General features: G+C 29.2%; 1 pseudogene; it reads right to left on the bottom strand.

The window, feature by feature from the left end:
* Positions 1–119: 119 nt before the first annotated feature.
* LOC107918953 (GDSL esterase/lipase At1g29660-like) lies at positions 120–15,941 on the bottom strand (annotated as a pseudogene).
* Positions 15,942–20,813: the final 4,872 nt, after the last annotated feature.

Consider the following 20,813-nt stretch of genomic DNA (forward strand, 5'->3'; position numbering starts at 1 on the left):
AGAAGGCAAAAAATGCCATAATTTAAAGGAAATGGTATTTTTGTAATTTTATTATTGAGTTGGTGACCCAATTAAGGCCGTGTTTAAATAATAGTATAACTATATAAAGAAATAATAAGTTGCCAATGAAGCTTTTAAACTTTACAAATATGATTCAAGATGTGACACGTGTCTCATTTAGGGTGTATGAAAAATAGTAAAAATATTTGGTACAATGTTAGTGTAATTTTCTGACTCTTCTTGAAAACTTGCTTCAGATATAAAACTTTGAGTGTTCAGAGATGCTCTCGGTATTCCAAATAAAACGGCTCGATAACAAATTGCTTCTTCTAAAGCACGCTCCGTTCGTTCCGCTCGCAATAATCCAATCAGTTCCTCGAGTAGAAAAAACATTAGACATTCCATCTTCTGAAACCAATACTTTTGATGTTATTTGACGTACAATAATTTCTATATGGCTATTATGGATTTGTACCCTCTGAGATAGAAGTTGGGTTAAAGTGATGATGAGTGTCCAATTGGGTATAGTAAAATATTAAATATATAAATAAAATGTGACATGTAAGTGACAAATTTTAACTTTGCTTGTGGAATTTAAAAAGTATATTGTCAATGTACCAAATATTAAAATCATTAATTTAATCATTAAATGACACACCATATCTTATATAGCTAAATTTAAAATGAAAATTTTAAGGAAATATATTTTCTGTCACATAACTTTTAAAAGTAAAAATTAAAATAAAGTAAACTGAAAAAAAAAAGAGTGAACGATAAAAATTCAGTAAAAGTTTTGGGAACCTCAAAATAAATATTTAAAAAAAATCTATTTTTACAGTATTCATATAAAATTTTCATTTTAAATCATGTCACGCGTCATTTAACAGTTTTAGTAACGAAATGACCAAATTGATATAACCTCGATAGTTTAGGGGTGTTGTTAGAATGATTTGAAATTAAAATTTCAATAAAAATTGCATAGTCAAAGTAGAAAAATAGTAACTGAAGTGAATACGAGGAGGTAAAAATGAAAAATACTTCGAAGAATTTAATAATTTTCCTAGAAATTTCAAAAAAAAATTTAGAATTTTATTCTATTTTGTTTTGAAAATTTTGGGTGGAGGATCTGTTTATAAATGCAAAAAATACTGTGGTCCAATTTAAGTAATTTAATTTTTAATTGGTATCTACTATTTTTGGGAAATTTTATCTAGCCTTGTCAAATAGGACAAGGAGCATTTAATATTGGTGTATAGAAGGAGAGTAATCTGTATACCTTAATTATATTTCACTTTTTTTTTATATATTTTGATTTAAAAGTTATGATTTGTGGATTTAGTTTTAGCTAAATTAGTATGGACATTGTTGTCAATTTAGGAGGACATGAGTTTGAGTACGCTAAAGCACATTATCCTCCTTTTTATGGGTTAGGGAGGGGTTATTGATAGTTCTAGGTATTGTTTTAAAAAGAGCGTATATGATCAGAACTCATAGCCATATTGTTAAAAAAAGTTATTATTTTCATTTAGGGTGTATAAAAATATTTAGTACTCAAGTGAAATTTTTAGATTCCAAAAATTGAGCTAAAGTGAAGATAAGTGTCCAATTGGATATAATAAATTATTAAATATATAAATAAAATGCAACACGTTCTGTTTATGAAAATAATGCTCAGGTCTTTAGCGGCATTTCCTAAAAAGCGCCGCTAAAACCGCAGCATTAGCGGCGCATATTAGAAAACGCTGCTAAAGACCGGAGCGTTAGCGGCGTTTTGTAGCTAGCGCCGCTAATAATAAAATCTAAAACTAGTAATATTATCTCATTCTTTGATATATTCTCAAGTAATGTTTGAATTATATTATTATATTATAAGTTGAAAATTTAGTATTTATTATATATTGGTAAAATTTTCATTTAAATGATAATAAATAATATTGTTCAATACAAATTGTTTTTATTAAAGAGAAGTCCTAACTCCTAATTAACTACATATATTATTATATATTTTTCAATTCCAGTTTATTTAAAATACTTTATTATTAGAAAAAATTATTAAATTATGAGTAAAATAAAATATCACACTACACCAAAAATTTATTTAATTTAAAATACTTAAATTGTTGTACGTGTTGTACAGAATAAAAAATAGTATAAAATTTAATAAGAATTACAGTACTAGATTAATTTTGATAGTTAGACTAAATAAATATCGATCAAAGAAAGTAATATATATATAAAACAGTACCAAATATCGTGATAAATAATATTATATATATTGATAAATTTATAACCAAAAATAATTTTATATTTAGTTAATCAAACATGAACAGAACAATGACTTAATAGTACGCCTAAGAACTGAAAATGAATGAAAAGGGACAAATATTAATGAGGTTGTTACTTGGTCTAATACGTACCCAATAGAAATTAATATTAGCTAAGTTTACATTTTAGTGTTAATGTGAGGTTAGTGTTTACGGCTTATAAGATAATGATCAAATATTTACTGTTTTAGGGCTCGATGTTTATTGGTTTATGGTTTAGGGTCCTTAATGATTAATTTGAATGTTACAATGCCTTGTTTTGCGTTTTGGAGTTGCATGAAGAATACGAGTTAGGGTTTAGGCTTTAATTTTAAAATTTACGGGTTATAGGGATTAATAGCTTTGGGTTTTAGGGTTTAATTAATTACCTATCTAAAACAAAAGGGTTTAATTAATTAATTAATTAATAGCTTTGGGTTATAGGGATTAATACCTAGGGACTTGTTTAACATGGGCAGTGGAAGTAGAGATGACATTGACGACAGAACACAAACTTTGCCATTTCCAGAACAAAACTTAAACGAAAACATCCCTAGTACTAGTACACACAGTCAATGGGTCCGCCAGGATACGGATGAAGATATTTATGGATTATAATATAGTAAGCTTTTACGATTATTTAATTATATATGTAATATCATATCATAATATTGGTCTTATTATATATTTCAACTATTTTAAACATATTGTTATTGTTGTAATTGTATATTAAGTTTTTAACTAATTTATTTGTATTGCAGATAAAATGCCTAGAAGACCTGTGCGAGCGCACCGCATTGTTCAAGGTACTCCAAACTCGACCGAAACAAACAGCACTGAACAACAAACTTCTATTGGATCTTCGAATGTTCTGGTTACACTTGAGGAACCTATAGAAGCTCAAAATAATTTAACATTTAACTTACATGTGTATTGACTTATTATTTATTTTATTTTTTAAATTTCTTATATTACAATACTTTTATTTTCCAGCTGAAACTGTTGGGACGCGGAGAGTTCGCGGACATACGCTGTTGAGGGATTTATACGATCTAGATCCAGTCGAGCGTGTCCAAGTATCCAGTAATAGCTTTGGTCAGCCTGTTGGATCAGAAGCTCGCCTTTTAGCAGGATACATGGGCATTCTAGCACGGAATGCAAATATGTTGCCAATTAACTTCGAGTCATGGCATAAAGTGCCCGAGAGTAACAAGAACCAAGCTCTCGATAACATTAAGGTAACAAAACGTGTATGTCATTTATAATACTTGGGTTTAAGTTTCGTTTACATTTACTTTCTTAAGTTGTGTTTTTTGTAGGCGAGATTTGCTCTAGAGGTCTCTGATGCTTATGTAAAGAAGGCATTGGGAAAAAGATGGAGAGACCATAAGAGCACTTTAAAGAAAGACTATTTTAAGACAAAAACAACACTCGACGAGAAATTACAAAATGTCCCGCCAGGAATGCTGAGGTACCAGTGGGAAGAGGTCGTTAGATTTTGGACTTCGAAGAAAGGAGAGGTATGTGTTACTACAAAAATCTTGTAATTATTTTGGTTTATAGTATTTACTAATTAACGTACTAATAATTTCATAACGTAGGATCGTGAACGAGTTGGAACAAGTAGTAGGCAGAAACAAAAATTCACGCACACAGTTGGGTCGAAAAGTTTTACTTGTGTAGCTCAGGCCGAGGTATTTTGAATTTTTTAATACTGGCAGATATTTATTACTTTCTATCAAATAATATTTTTACTATTGTATTGTAGGAAGTGTTGTCGAGTCAAAAAGTTGGACGCCTTTAACTTTTTGACATTACACATAGGAAGAAAGATGGAAACCCTATGACTCCTGAAGCTGCAGAAATTATGGTACGTTTGCTTAATACAAATTGACTTGTTTTAATTATTTATACTGTTTATTTTCTAATGGTTTATTTCATTTCTTGTAATGCAAATATTGTTAAGTTATGTTGCATTTGTTTTTTTAATATATATTGCGTTCTTAACTATGTGATTTATTTTTTAGGAAAAACTGAAGGATAACAAGGCGGAATACAAAGTGATTGCTTCCAGTGATAGTTCTGTTCATATTGACGACATTGATAACCAGATTATCACTAAAGTTTTGGGTCCTGAAAGGTATGGTCGGGTTCGATTTTAAGGATCTTTTGTTAACCCATCCCAATATTTTGGATCCAGCTCGCAACAATACATGCATTCGGGGAGTCAGGCTCAAGCTGAAGTTCAGAGGTTAAGAGACCAGATAGCTTAGATGCAAGCGACAACAAGTGAGCAAATTACACAACTTAAAGCGGAGGCAACATCGAGAGAAGCTGAGGTTCAAAAAAGATATGAAGAACTCCAGCTACAACTTAAAGCAGATGCGGCAGCGAGAGAAGCAAAGGCAGCAACGAGAGAAGCTGAGGTTCAACGAAAGTATGAAGAACTCCAGCAGCAGCTTAAAGCAGATGCGACAGCGAGAGAAGCAGATGCGACAGCGAGGGAAGTAGAGGCTGCAGCGAGGAAAGCAGAACAGCTTAAAAAGTTCGATGAACTCCAGCAGCAGCTTCAAAATATGATGAAGATGTTTCAGCAGTCGCAATCGCCGTCGTCTTAGACTATCGTGTAAATATACTTCAATTTTGACTTTGGTATTATCATTTTAAATTTTACAATTTTTGTAAGAATAATACGAATTTTATTTTATTTATTGACATTTATTTTAAATATTATATAGATTTATTACTTTCGGTTGGTTTAGATTTTGTTTCTTCTGATTTATTTTTACAAGAGGGCTGAAAATAAAAATAAAAAAATTTCAAATCTACCAAAATTAGTGACATTTTTCTAAAAGCGCCGCTAAAAACCATGAGCTTTAGCGGCGTTTGTGGTGAAGGCGCCGCTAAAGACCATGGTCTATAGCGGCGTTTTTCACGGTAAGCGCTGCTGAAGGTCATTGTCTTTCGCAGCGTTTATTGGGTAACTGCCGCTAAAGACCATGGTCTATAGCGGCGTTGTAAAGAAAACACCGCTAAAGGTCTTGATCTTTAGCGGCGTTTATTATAAAAAGCGCCGCTAAAGTTACCGACGCAGTCATTAGCGGCATTCTTTGCGGCGCTTCTCTAAGGGCCGCTAAAAGTATTTGCGGCACTAAAAAATGCTGCTATAGCCCTAAAAAAGCGCCGCTAAAAGCCTGTTTTGGTGTAGTGGAACCAAACCGGCCTGCCCATATTTGATTTCTTTTAGATTTAGTTTTTATTTAAAATATATTTTAAAAATATAATGCACTAAATGCACTGAAAACGTTAAAATAAAAGTTTTTTAATATATTAAAAATACATTAGAAAGTATTTATATTAAACGACACTACCATAAATATAATAATTATTTTATTTTATTAAAAATTAAAAATTAAAAAAATAAATATTTTATTGTATTAAATTTAATTTTAAAAAATATATTTTTTGGGTTGGGTTATTTAGTTGGGAAAGGTTTTTTTTAGGTTTTGGGTAATGAGTTAAATTATTATTAGGTTAGTAATTTAATATAAATATATATAATTATTACTTAACATATATAATTAATATAATATTTTTCATAACATAATATATTTGAGTCGAGCCAGACTCAAGCCAAAAGCTTATTTTTCAAGGCTTAGCCCATACAAAAAATGGGTCTTAAATTTTATCCAAGCCCATTTTTAAGCCTTGTATTTTGTTCAATTCTTCTTGTTTTGGTGGGCCTTCGAGCTTGAGCAGGTGACCTGACCCATGAGCATGTCTAACCTAAACCTATCTATGTATCAACCCAATTCCAAAAACTTCATATATTATAAAATATTAAAAAAAATTCTTATATATTTTTGTAATTAAAATCAAATCTAAAAATTATATTTAATTTGAATTATAGTTGAATCAATTCAAAATAAATGTCAGATTTTTTTTCTAATCTCCATCAAAACTGAATAAATTACCCAATTCATGAACGGAACTAAAGGTGTTTAAACGGTTAGTTCGGTTAATACTCAAATCGAATTATCATTAATCGAATTACCTGAAATGTAAAATTCTTTAACCGTTAACCGAACTGATGTTTTTTTCAAATATATTAACCGAACCGAAATATTTCGGTTAATTCAGTTGGTTAGCCGAATTAACTCAAATTTACATATACTGTCTTTTGGTTAAAATAAATATAAAATATATAAAAATATATTGCTAATGTTCATTTTCTCCTTTTTTTTTAATAGTTCAAAAAACTTTGAATGAGGTGAAAATAGAAAATAAGACATTAGAAACACTACATAAATCTTAAAAGTTAACAACCAAACAAAAAGTTAACAACTATATATATATTATTTTCGTTACTTGGTTAATTCGATTAATTATCCGATTTTGAACTAAATTAACCGATAACTGAAATTTCTAAAAAATCATTAATCGACCTCCGACAGAACTAAGTTTAACCACCGACCGATTAACGGAATTAGATTAATTTAGTCGGTTAATTTAATTTTAACCAAACTATGAACATTATTAAATGAATCTATATGAGATTAGTTATTTACCGAATGTGGTCGAATCAGGAGCAGGACCAAGATAAGTAAATTGAGCATTGGGTAGATCATCGTTAAGTTGATGTACCAATGGCATAAGCCTCTCGTTGAAATGTGCAGCAGCGTTGTTTAATTTATCGACACAAAGTGATCCATTGGTTCCGTACTCCAAAATTGCGAATGGGGCGCAACCAATAAGCGACAGTCCATACACCGCAAACTTCCTTGCGCCAGTGTTGTACAAAGTCTGTGGTATATTATTGTTATACAAGAATTAGTTGAGAAAATACGGTTAGGTTAAATAAAAATATTAAATTTAAAAAATAAAATTCATTTAAAAAATGGGTGTTAACGTGCTAAATTAATTTAGGTATAATCAGTGGCGGAGCCGGGGGTTGTAGGAGCCTCACCAAAATTTTTTTATTTATACTTTTTATAATTTATAAAATTTTAAATTAACAATGGTAAAATTGTACTTTGACCCCCTAAAAATGATAAAAATTTGATTTTATCTCTTAAAAATTATAAGATATAGACTATTAAAATAGTGAAATTATATTTTTACGAGTAAAAATATACAATTTAATTTCGGCCCTCAAAATAATTTTTTGGCTCCCCCATTGGGTATAATAATAAATTTAGTTTTTAATGTTTAAATATTTTGTTAATTTGACCCCTTTTTTTTAGTTAAATTTGGCCATCAACGAAAGTTGAATTTGACTATAATCCTTTTAAAAAGAGTTGAATTGTTGTTTTTTTAATAGAAATACTTGCTAAAACGTTAAATTTTTAAACACAACAACTCAAATGATAATCCACGTGTACTTCATGTTAATTTTTGAATTTTTATGAATATTTTATAATTTGTAAATTATTTGTGGACACCATATAAGACAAACAATGAAATGTCAACATAAAGCACATTGGACTCCCATGCAGATTGCCACACAAAAACCGTTAAAAAATAAATGTTTTAGACAACATTTTCATTTAAAAAAGTGGTTTGACTCTTTTTAAAAAGTTAATGGCCAAATTAAGCTCAAAACAAAAAGAATAAAGACCGCATTGACAAAAGATGTAAACATTGTGGGCTAATTTTATCATTATGCCATTAATTTATCAATCAATCATCTCAAAAGAAATGACAAGAAAATGGCATAATGATAAATTTAGCTCTCGCCATTAATCTTTCCGAAAGAGTCAAATCATTTTTTAACGAAAATATTAACTAAAACATTAATTTTGTAACAATGTTGGTATGACAACCCGTGTGGCAACCCATGTATGTTTCATGTTGACGTGATACTATTTGTCTTATATACTATATCGACAAATAATATAAAATTATAGAATATTCAAAAAACAATATATTTAAAATTCAAAAAATATATAAAGCTCATAAATATTAAAAAAGGCGTGAAGTATACTAGGATTGTCATATGGTTTGCCATGTTAAAAAATTTAACATTTTAGTCAATATTTTCATTAAAAAAATAGCAATTTGGCTCTTTTTAAAAAGTTAAGGATCAAATTCAACTCATTTTAAAATGTTGAGGGCCAAACTTAGCTTAAATAACAATAATAATGGCCAAATTAACAAAAAAAATATAAATATTAAGGGCTCAATTTATTATTATGCCGATAAAATTATAACATTTTGATGACTCTTAATTTAATTAGAAAATTAGTAGAAAATAGAATACTCCCTCATCCCAATAAAATTATAACATTTTGATTTTTAGTGGTAAAAAATTTCAACTTTCACATACTATTATTTTAAATTTATTATCGAAGAATTTTATAATTTAAAATAATTTTTATTTTTATTTTTTTACAAAATTGATTAAATTATTTAAAGTAAATCAAAAGTTTAAAAAACTTGACAAAAAATCATTTATAACATTTTTATTGAGACAAAAGAAGTGTCGATCACCTTAAGTTGGTTCGAGAGTTGGTGAACGAGCAATCTAGCATATTGCATCTGAGTAAAGAGTCGACTAGTGCCGTAGAACTCTGGCTTGAAATAATTGTTGATGTAGTCATTGCTTCCGATTTGAATTGAATAAATACATTGATTTAAGAGCAATCTAGTCTCTGTATTATTTCGCATTAACCTAAGAAGTCTCAATATTATAATTTTGTGATTTTGTATCTGCCTGTTCAAGGATATTCAATCACCCTGCACATCACATCAATAAGTGTATATCGTTATGTAATGTTGTGGGTTCGCACAAAAATGTGTTTAAGGTTTAGGTTAAACAAGATTTAATATATAGTATTGAAGTTTTCATTGTGTGATTAAACGCTCGATATGGTTTAAGACTACATATGCATGCTTTGATATATGAGAGATGTATCAATGTTGAATACGTATTCGATATTGAAACACCATTTTATTATGCTCAAATTTAAGATTTAGCTCATAATTTGGTTTCTCTACTTTTATAATATTATTTATTACTCTCAATAGTTTATATAGTTACATATTTAGGTTAAAATGCTAGCACTGATTTTTCTTAAAAACACTTCAAGGGTGAAGCTAGAAAAATGTTTATGGGTCCAAAAATAATAATAATAATTGGGGGATAAAAATGTAATTTTAACATTATACTAATTTGTACTTTTCCTAAATATTAAAGGGACTGATAAAAAAAAAACTCATTTTTGGGGGCATCCCACCTCCCCTAAAAACACTTTTCCAATTTATCATGATGACATGGATTTATTTGTCTTCAACCATTTAATTGAAATTGGTTGCCGGTGCTAACTAATTGGACTAACTAATGTATGATGATATTATAAAAGTTAAATTTTGCTATTAGTCCCTGTATTATGCATAAGTTATGCGTTTTATAAATGCACTCTGATTATGCAACTAATGTATCAACTACCAGTACTTGGGCTAGGAATGAAATTTCAAAATTCAAATAGTGCAAAGACTAAACTTAACCAAGTGAGAGTATAAAGATCAAATTCGCAAATTACGCATAATATATTGACTGGTAATAAAATTTGACCCGTTATAAAAAGTAGAGAAATTAAATTATGCAAAATAGTATAAGGACTAAATCCCCAATTTTAACATAATAGAAGGACCAAAATCAGAATTTGACATAAAAGAAAACAATTTTCATAATTACCAGATGTTTTCCAGTTTCGTCACGAATGCCGGCAGCACCAGACGCATAGTTCACACCATTCAAAATGTTTTCCCCTTGTGATTCGGCGAAAGGAGGCATAGAACTTGTGAACCCCAAATTCTCAGCTAACATATAATATAAAAAAATTAAATGTTAGCTACGGATTTACCAAAATTATTATGTTGTAGGTATAAAAATTTAAGATTAATTCTAAGTAATTTTAATACGGGTTGGACCCATACAGGATATTTAGATTAAATTTTCAAGCTTGGGTTTGACCCGAAAAATATGTTTATTTTTTTATCCAAACTTGACTCAATTTAAGAAAGATAAATCCGGCTCCGATGTGACTTACCCATATTTGATTTCTTTTAGATTAGGTTTTATTTTAAAATAAAATTTTAAAAAATAGGGATAAATCCCAAAACTATACATTAATTATGATTTAATATGTAATTGTATACATAAAATTTCGATTTGATCCAATTCTTGTAAATTATTAACACAATTATTGATATAACATTATTTTATGTTATGTATTGCATGCATAAATAATTATATTTATCCAAAATAAAAATAAATTGATGTATTTATTTCATTAAATGTGCATGATTAAATCAAAATTAAAGTTCATGTATACAGTTGCACATTATATCAAAGTTCATGTATAATTTTGAGATTTATCTCCAAAAAATATAATGCACTAAAAAAACGCAAAAATAAAAGTTTTCTAACACATTAAAAATACATTAAAAATTATTTATATTAAAAAATTACCATAAATATAATAAATATTTTATTATATTACAAAACACAAATAAATATAAAAAAATATTTTATTGTATTAAATATAATTTTTAAAATTTTATATTTTTGGATGGGTTATTAAGTTAGGTAAAATTTTTTTTTTTAAGGTTTTGAACAATGGGTTTAATTGTTGTTGAGTTAGTGATTTAATGTAAATATAAATATAAATATATATAATAATTATTTAACATATATAATTAATATAATATTTTTTATAACATAATATATTATGGCTAGGCCTTGGCCAAATATATATTGCCTAAGCTTGACCCTTTAGAAAATGGGTCTTAAATTTTATCCAAACCTATTTTTCAAACCTCGTATTTTATCTAAACCCTCCTATTTTTCCGACAGGCCTTCGGGCTTAGATGGGTGGTCTAGCCTATGAGCAGGTCTAGGTAGCACTAGGGGCAAGCAAGGAGATCCCCCTCCCCAAAATTCTATTTATTTTTAGTCCCTTTAAAAATTGAAAAAAAAAAATTAAGCCAATACAATAGTAAAATTTCACTTTGTCCCCAGATTTTATAATTCAATTTTTACCCTTAGAAATAAAATATTTATATTTTAGTCCTTTTAAAAACTATAAAAACTTTAAGTTAAGATAATGGTAAAATTATATTTTGGGCTCATTTGAAAATTTATAATCTAACTTGCTCCCTCCCTCCTAAAAAAAAAATTCTAACTTCACCTTTAGTTAGAATCAAGATGAGTAAAAAGCAACTTGCCTTACCCATCGTCATCCCTAATTCCACTACATCAACAACAATGCTAATCGAGATTAATAAACCATTGAATGTAATCTGCTAAATGAGATCAATAAACCATTGAATGTAAACTATGAATTTACATATATATATATACACACGTGCGCGCATGTGTACATGTTGAGGGGACCAAGTCTTTATAGAGAAATCTTTAAAGTGTCGTTCGCAGGGCAGTTGATTGACCCCTCAATAATAAAAAGCATTGTCCCCATGGGATTTTGTCCCCAACCTTTGCGGAGAGTCGTGTATCTTGATTAGTGGTATCTACAAGACTTAAGAGAGGTGTTAGTGTCGTTCGCAGGGCAGTTGATTGACCCCTCAATAATAAAAAGCATTGTCCCCATGGGATTTTGTCCCCAACCTTTGCGGAGAGTCGTGTATCTTGATTAGTGGTATCTACAAGACTTAAGAGAGGTGTTAATATTGTGCATGAGAATAATTATGAAATTAGTTGAGTGCGAGGTGACTTGAACCACTAACCTGAGGCTTACACCCCCCTTACGTGCAACCATGGTACTACTTGGACTACATAGCAAGTAAGGGTCATATAAGCCTCAAGTTAGTGATTTGAGCCGCCCCCTCCCCCCCCCCCCACTTAGGTAGCTCCATAAATATTTTCACACACAATATTAACAGCCCCCCGGGCCCGAATCTTGTAGTTACTGTTGACACCATTTTTTTGATGAAAACGGGGTCGACTTGGATTTAAAAAAAAGAATGAAAACGGGAGTCGCCACCAATCCTTTTTTGACGAGGTGTGATCGGGTCACCTCAAAAAGTGGTTGTTTTTAATAAATGATTTAATTTTATTAAAACAACGATTTTGGTCTACGAAATTCAGAAAAATGAGTTCGGGAGCCGGTTACGCACGAGGAAGGATTAGCACCCTCGATACGCACAAAATTGGTACCTAGTTGATTAATTAGTGTCTTAGTGTCGAAAATTAAAAATTTGAAGAGTTTTAAAAAATACGATCCTTAAAAGAAAATCTGATATCGTGAATTGAAACATAAGATTCTCTTGTTCTGAAGGAATATCACATCCAGCACGTTAGGACACGATACTCTAAACCATCGAAACCAAGATCACCTTATAGTTTAATGAAACCATACTTTGAAGCTTTAAGAGGATATTTGGCTATTTAGTCAAACGAGAAATCGAAACCCAGCACGTTAGGGCACGTTTTCTCGAGTTTCCAAACGCGAAATATTGCCTTATTTAGAAAAATTTTCCTTTTGGTGTTTAGTGTCAATGCTTGACAAAACAATAACGAATACGACAAGGTGAGCAAAGTAAAGTGAGTAACAACAATGCAATAGGCAAAATGAAATGACGAGGCGATTACATAAACAAAGCATACAAATAAATAAATAGAACTAACATTTAAAAAAAGCACAAGTGTACACGAATAAATAAACAAACACCAAATAACAATGATGACAATAAATACAATTATGTAAAAATGTATATGCATGTATAATTTAAAGCCATAAAATAAGAAATGCATATAAATTATAGAATATGAAACATAGATAAATATATACATATATATATAAAATCGGTAAGTATTATAAAAATAAAAATGTAAATGTGTTTATATATATTTACAAATTGTGATAATATAAAATATATGTATGTGAATTATAAAATATGTGAAATATACAAAAAGCATTTTTAAGAATATAAAGAATATATATAAGTATGTATATGATGTAAAATATGCATAAATATATGTAAGTATATAAGAATTATGAAATATGAAAAATATATTTAAGTATGTATAAGTACGTATATATACATATATATGAATTAAGATGTATGTATTTATGCTTATACCTATGTATACATAAAAATATGAGATATAAAAATATAAAAAAGTATATTTATAATAAATGAAAAGTATGTACGTAAATATATTATAAAAATGTATCAACAATTTGAAATTATGAATATTAAAATATTTTAATATAAATAATATATAAGATGATGACATATATATTTAGCGATATTAAAAATCCATATAACATACATAGAACATATATAGTATATGCATACCTTAGAAATGATAAGAATGATAAATAAACTATTTTCTACACTACATAAATACATACACATATATATATAAACGACAGTATCTACAATATAATATTAGAAAAATATATATAATAGTGTAAAATATAACTAATGATATTAAAACATATACAATGATAATATATATAAAAGATATATGTATATATAATTATATAATATAATATTAAAATATAATAATACGACATAAAAAACATGACACAAATAAAGTATAGTATTAAGAACACATATATAATACATGAAGAATATACATAATACTAAAATATTTAGGTAATATATGCGTATATTAAAAACTAGTAATAATATTACCGAGGTATATACAAATATGTCAAGTATATATATACGTATTATAAATATATAAATATATAACAAAGCATAAACTAATAAAAATAATAATAATAATAATAATAATAATGATAACATTGGAATATAAAAGAAACAAACATAAGATTAATAAAATATTAGAATAAAAATGAAATAAAAATATTAAATATGAAAATATATATATGTATACACGTACATAATAAAAATATATACTAATACATAATAGTAATACTAATACTAATAATACTAATAATATAAAAATAACAAGGATATTTAATAAAGATATAAAAATAAACGAAAAAAAGGACTAAAATTGAATTAAAAACAAAGTTGTGGGGCCAATTTGAAATGAAAACAAAGAAAAGGGACTTAATTGTACGCGCGTGAAACGTTGGGGGACCGAAACAACAATTATTCCTTTCCATTAAAACGCAGCACATTGGCGGGGACTAAATCGAAAAGCGCGAGAAATTATAGGGCCAAATTAAAAACCATAAGAAACTTAATTGTGAAGCATCAGAAAAGCGGAAGGACTGCGCGCATAAATATCCCATTCAAACGAAAACAGGCGGATCCTCTAGCGGGTCGGGTCGGATGGGTCGGGCATGGCCAAAACGACGTCGTTTTGGGGCTTAAGTGTAGCCCCCAAAACGACGTCGTTTTGGAGGGCTATATAAGGCCTAAACTAACCAAAAAAAAATCATTTGGGGAGAGGGAAAGAAAAAAAAAGAAGAGAGAAGGAAGAGAGAAGGGAGGGGGGAAGGAAAATCCGGCCAGGGGGGCCGGTCACCGGACGGCCACCGGAGGCTCGCCGGCGCCGGCGCCGGCCACCGCACGCGGTGGCCAGAAAAGGTAAAAAATTTATTTTTTTGTTTTTTTTATTTGTTGTATATTTTTATGTTAAATAGATAGAAAATAAAGAAATATATGTATATGTATGTAAAAATCGAAAGGAACAAAGAAAAAAATACAACCTTTTGTTTTTTCTTTTTGTTTTTAACAATCACTGCTATCTGTTTATTGAAGACTGTAAATTTCTCTTTAGTGTTTACAAAGTAGAAAAGAAGAAGAAAGAAAAAAAAAGGCCCCCCTCGTACAATTTTTGATTCGGGTTTTTATAACCCATTTTCATCTAATTTCCTATTGTTTCTGTTTTGTCTCTTTGCATGGGATGGGCACGATGGAGGTGACAGAGGCATGGGGTGCAGACGGTATGGGCAGTGCCAGGTTTCGGGCAGAGGAGGAAGTGGTTTGGCAGCTCGCGTGGGGGGTTGAGTGGCTGCGCACATGGGGCAACGGCGCAAGTGGGCAAGTGGGGGGTAGGTTTGCTGGTATGGGCCCGGGCAGATTTTGGGCTTTACAGTTACCATCAACTGAAGCACCCCTCTCTGTGAACTATACATGGCTCTCTATGAAAGTTGGGGACAAGACCTCGACACAAAGACAATATCTTCGGTTACTGAGAAACCAGACGACTACCCGTTGAATAACACTTCAAAGACTCCTCTCAAAGAGGCTCCTCGATAATACATATATATAATATGAGTAGATGGAGAAGAGAGAGAAGGGCAAACCAATAAAATCCACCGCGGTTCTGCCATTGCTGAACCTTCCTGTTGGTCCTACGGGAAAATCAATGCCATAGGGTGAATAGTTGACTTTGGCCAAGGTGCTAAGGTTATTGTTGTTGCCATTATCGGATAAGGAGTCCCCAAAAATGAAATAGCATGGCACTTGGGGCTTTGCATTTGCCCAGTTTTGCAATATTACAAACAACACTGAAATCGCCACCACCTCCAATGACTTAAGAAGCTTATATGCCATGGATGATATTTAAAAAGCAATGAAATTTAAAATAAATGACTACTTGAGGAGGGACTGGATTGGGAACTATATATATAGGGAAGAAATGAGGGAGAAAGGGATTACGCTATTTAGATATGAATGACTGTTTGAAATAAATGTAAATTTAATGTGTAATATTTTTTAACCTTTTTTTTCTATAAATTGAAAAAAAAATAACTCGTGTTAGATATAAATATCCAAAATTAAAATTAAAAAAATGAAAATTTTGGATAATATAAGAATTTTTAAAAGTCACGATCGAGTTTTATTTATAAAGTTGAAACATTAATTGGTATCTCGTAGTATTGATTAAAGTGTTATATATATATGGTTAAAATATGTTATAAGTTCACGTACTCTTCATAAATTTAGAATTTATTCTCGTTTTTTAAATTTTGATTTATTATAATTTTGGTTTTTTAGATACATGGCTATTAAGTCAGTATTAGTTTTTTTTTTCAAAATGTCAAATCAATAAATTGAAAAATAAAATAGTTGTATTACCAATTGAACTTGTATTTTGAATTATGCTATATGCATAAGATATTCGGTTCAATCCTAAATAACCCCATTCACCACCAACTATTATCAAAAGAAAAAGTTGGGATTAAATTTCTGAAAATAAAAGTACAGGGACTAATTTCCAAATTTTTGAAGAGTACATGGACTTATGATATATTTTAACCTATATATGGTTTTAAACCCTTACGTATTTCTTAGATTAATATTTTAATAACTCAATCGACATATTCCATATTCCCTTCTTATATAGATAATGCATGTCAAATTTATCGTAAATTAAAATTTTCTGACTATTTGTTTTAAGTAAAAAAAAATTCAGTCGTTCAATAAATATTAACATATACAATATTTCAAATCGATATGATAGAGATATCTAATCAATTAGAAAGTTTACATATATGAAAAATATAATTATATTAATAAATTAAACGATTAGATCGTTAAAATATTAATCGTACAAAAATATACAAAATTGCGTAATATGTTATTTCTTTCTTCATTTGAGAAAAAAAAAATAATTTAAATAACTTTTAAACGATGACTATAAATACCGATTAATGAGATCTGTAAAACAAAAATTGTAAAATGGTCAAATTAGGTTTTACTCCTTCTACTATATTCAAATTTTAGATTTAATTTTTATATTTTAATTTGATATAATTTGATTCTCATATCGGAATTATTTAATCTGAATAATTAACACCATTAACTATTTTCAGTTTTGATTTTTTAAACTCATTATGCTAATATGATTAATTAAAAATAAAAGAATCACATTATATCAAATTAAAGTAGAAGGACCAAATCATAAATTTAAGTATAGTAAACAGACCAAAACTATAATTTAACCTTGTAAATCTAAATCGTGCTATATAGGTTAGGGGCCCCAACTTAAATGTTTGGCAATAAATAAATAAATTAGGCACGAGATATTAATGCTTAACAATTTTTATTTTTTTTATACATGCTTAACGATTTAAGTAAACAAACCTTCCTTTATTTTTCTAGTAAAATATTTATTTTCAATATAATTTTATTGTATAAATTGATAAATTTCGAAAATTTGGAGACTATTAGAATTTGACTTTTTTTTTATTTCTCATTGTATCTATGAGAGCGAGCCCAGTAAATAATCTTTCGTATTTTGTGGGTCCATTAAGGGGTAGATGCTGGTCACGAGTTTTAAAGTTACTCTATACACAGTGCGAGGATTGAACTCTTGACTACTGATTAAGGTAGGAAAGACCCTTACAATCTCACCTAACTCCCGTGATTAGATAATCATTTATTAATACGCATATTGCATATTAATTGTTTATATGATTTTTTTAAATTTTAATTTTCTTAAATTGTTCACTCTTTTTTCATGTGAATGAAATTGGTTAAATGTTGGATTAGGTTGGAATAGCTTAATCCATGAACATCAAATTTTGAATTGAGATTACTTCATAAGTCATCTATAATTTAAATGATATATATACAAAAGTTCGAGTTTAGAAAAAATTTTAAATTGAAAAAAGGTACTATTTAGGTTAAAGAGTAAAAAAATAATGAAAAATAAAAAAATCATTTAAAGTTACTTAATTAATTTGCACCCAATTAATCCCTTGTCAAATAAATTTAAATCTATTTAATTTCTCTATTAATGCAAAATGTCGTTGACCAATTTAACTATAATACTCCTAATCCGTATCCGTCACCGAAATAGGGTTACGAAATATTACAGGACAATAGAATAGTAAATCATTCAAATCATACATTAATACAAACATAATCAAATTGCTTGGACCTTAAGAAACTCAAATACAAACCAAAATACAAAATCAAAATGACAATTAATCGGGTCAAAAACACATCAAAACCAACTTAATATGTGCCTAACTAATGTACTCTCATTGGTACCACAATTATATACAATTTAATCTCAAAGTACATTAATTCAATTCATCAACTCATTCAAGCAATACTAAATCAAAATACCTAACAAAGTTACCACAACCACAACAAATCAAATATATGTAAGTCACACATACTAGCATAACAACTATACCTCATTCTCATACCCTTTGAAAATTGGTTATTTGCACAAAATATCATTCATAACATTTACATAAGCCAAACATTAACCAAAATAGCACAAGAGCCTATACATGCCATATAATCTGATTTTAACGTTTCAAAAACTACTGAGATAAACTGGATAGTGTGACTTGAGTGCCGATCCGATTGTCCAATCTTCCAAAAATATATAATGACATTAAACAACACAAGTAAGCTTAATGCAGCTTAGTAAGTTCGACGAGATAAACAAAAATCTTACCGAATTAACTATAATAAATCAAATAAAAAAATTATCCATGACAACTACCTGACATTCACAACTTCAATCGATAAATACATCTGTATTTAGATCAATACAAAAATAAATAACCCATCTTTCAAATTCATTAAATAAATCACCTTACCTAGATTTTTCCATTCGAAGAACAACTTTCGGATAATAGTACATCGTCAATAGAAGCTCGTAAGAGCTAGTCCTCCCGAATACACCAACAGAAGCTCAAAGTTAAACAGAAGTTCATAAGAGCTGAACAGAAGCTCGTAAGAGCTGATTCACCCAATCACGCCAAATAGAAAGTTAAACATGATAGTTTGCAACAAATTTTGAACCTCGATTTACTTGGGTAAAATGCTGATATCTCCCTCCAATACCATATCCACTCCAAACCACTGTCATACACCAAATCATGAATGTACTCAAATCCCACGTTCAATTCAAACAAAATATTCAATTCAATCTTATAATTCAAACAATATTTCATTTCCAAAAATAGAATATATACATAACACCAATCATCAATTTATACAAATGTTAAATTTTATCAGTACGAACTTACCTATACTGAATTGTAGTAATTGCAGAAGTTCAGACACTATTCTACTATTTTTCCTTTTCCACAAGTATCTACGAGATCTTGATCTAAAATATAAAATTACTCATTTATTAGCATGTATTTCATTTCCAATCCATTTTACAATTAATACCCTTTTATTTTTTAAATTTATGCAATTACCCCAAACTTTTACAATTTTTACAATTTAATCCATTAATTAGTTAATATATCAGATTAACTAATTTTCTCAAATAAATAATCTATCCAAATATTCTAGGCCCTCATACAGCCCCTAATAAACCTAAAATTCAGTATCAAACCCTAATATTTTGACATTTTCACAATTTAATCCTAAAATCAATATTTAACAAAAATCACTTTAAAAAATCATCACATAACACAATCAAAGCTCCAAATCCATGTTAAATTGTGACAATGAAATATTAGCTAATTGATTGTCCAAGTTCAAATTGAAGATAAGTGGCACTGTAAGAACGTTTACATTGCAAGAAAGACAACTTACTTCAGTAGATAACTAAATAAGTATGTAATCTTGTAAAAGAATCTAAGTGAACATTTTATTCAAATATTGATAAGGATTATTATGTCGTCTACAATTCCAATTGGGGGCATGACTAGTCTTGGCTATTGGAGCAGTTGACTCCACAGGTAGAGACATAGATGTATTCATTGGTAGAATGATACATTGGACTGGACCAAGTATGAATTAATTTTGAATCCATTTGTGAATTAATTCACTTGTGACGTTCATGGTGTGATTTACCTACATCTTGAGTTAGTCACTACCATGCGTATGCAACTCATGTGCTTTGATATAAGTTGAGGCTTATGCTCTGAAGATGATCGAGCCCATAGCCGGTATATTGGGTACATGACTTGTGTATGACATGGTTTTACTAGCAACAGTGGAATTTATAGCTCAATTAAAGAATTAATGATATCCTCTCATTAGCATTGTGTGGATTGAGAAATATGGAACGTGGTCACGGGTTGCTTGTTCTCGAACGAGCAAATTATCACAATCATTTGTTAACAGTGATCATATTAATCGTTAAGAAGACACTACGATTACAATGAGATAAAATAGGATTGTATTGAGTGAACGAATTTAACTCAAAGGAATCAAGGATATCATATGAAGGTAATACAAATCGAACACTTGAGCTACTCATCGTCGGCTATCATATTTCCTTTCCCTCTCGATGTTCCCGTGTCATTTTAGCTACGAATCATAAATTGACAATACATAATATTAAATTCTAGCTCAAATCTCAATAAATTTCAAAGTAATACATATTTTAAAATTTATTCAATTTAGTCCCTAAAACCAAGACTAACCTAACTTTTGATTTAAAATTCCAAAATGAAATATGATTTCACTAATACCCATTAGGGACCTCCTATTTCTTATTTATACAGTCAATTTTAAATTTCATTCACTTTGGTCCCTAATGTACAAAACTATCAATTAGTTTTACAATTTAGTCTTTTTCACATCTAACCTTAAAATCTATCAATTTAATACCTAAAACTTTCAATTGTCAAAAAT

This window comes from Gossypium hirsutum, chromosome D08 (genome assembly GCF_007990345.1).
Source record: "Gossypium hirsutum isolate 1008001.06 chromosome D08, Gossypium_hirsutum_v2.1, whole genome shotgun sequence".
Taxonomy (NCBI): Eukaryota; Viridiplantae; Streptophyta; class Magnoliopsida; order Malvales; family Malvaceae; genus Gossypium; species Gossypium hirsutum.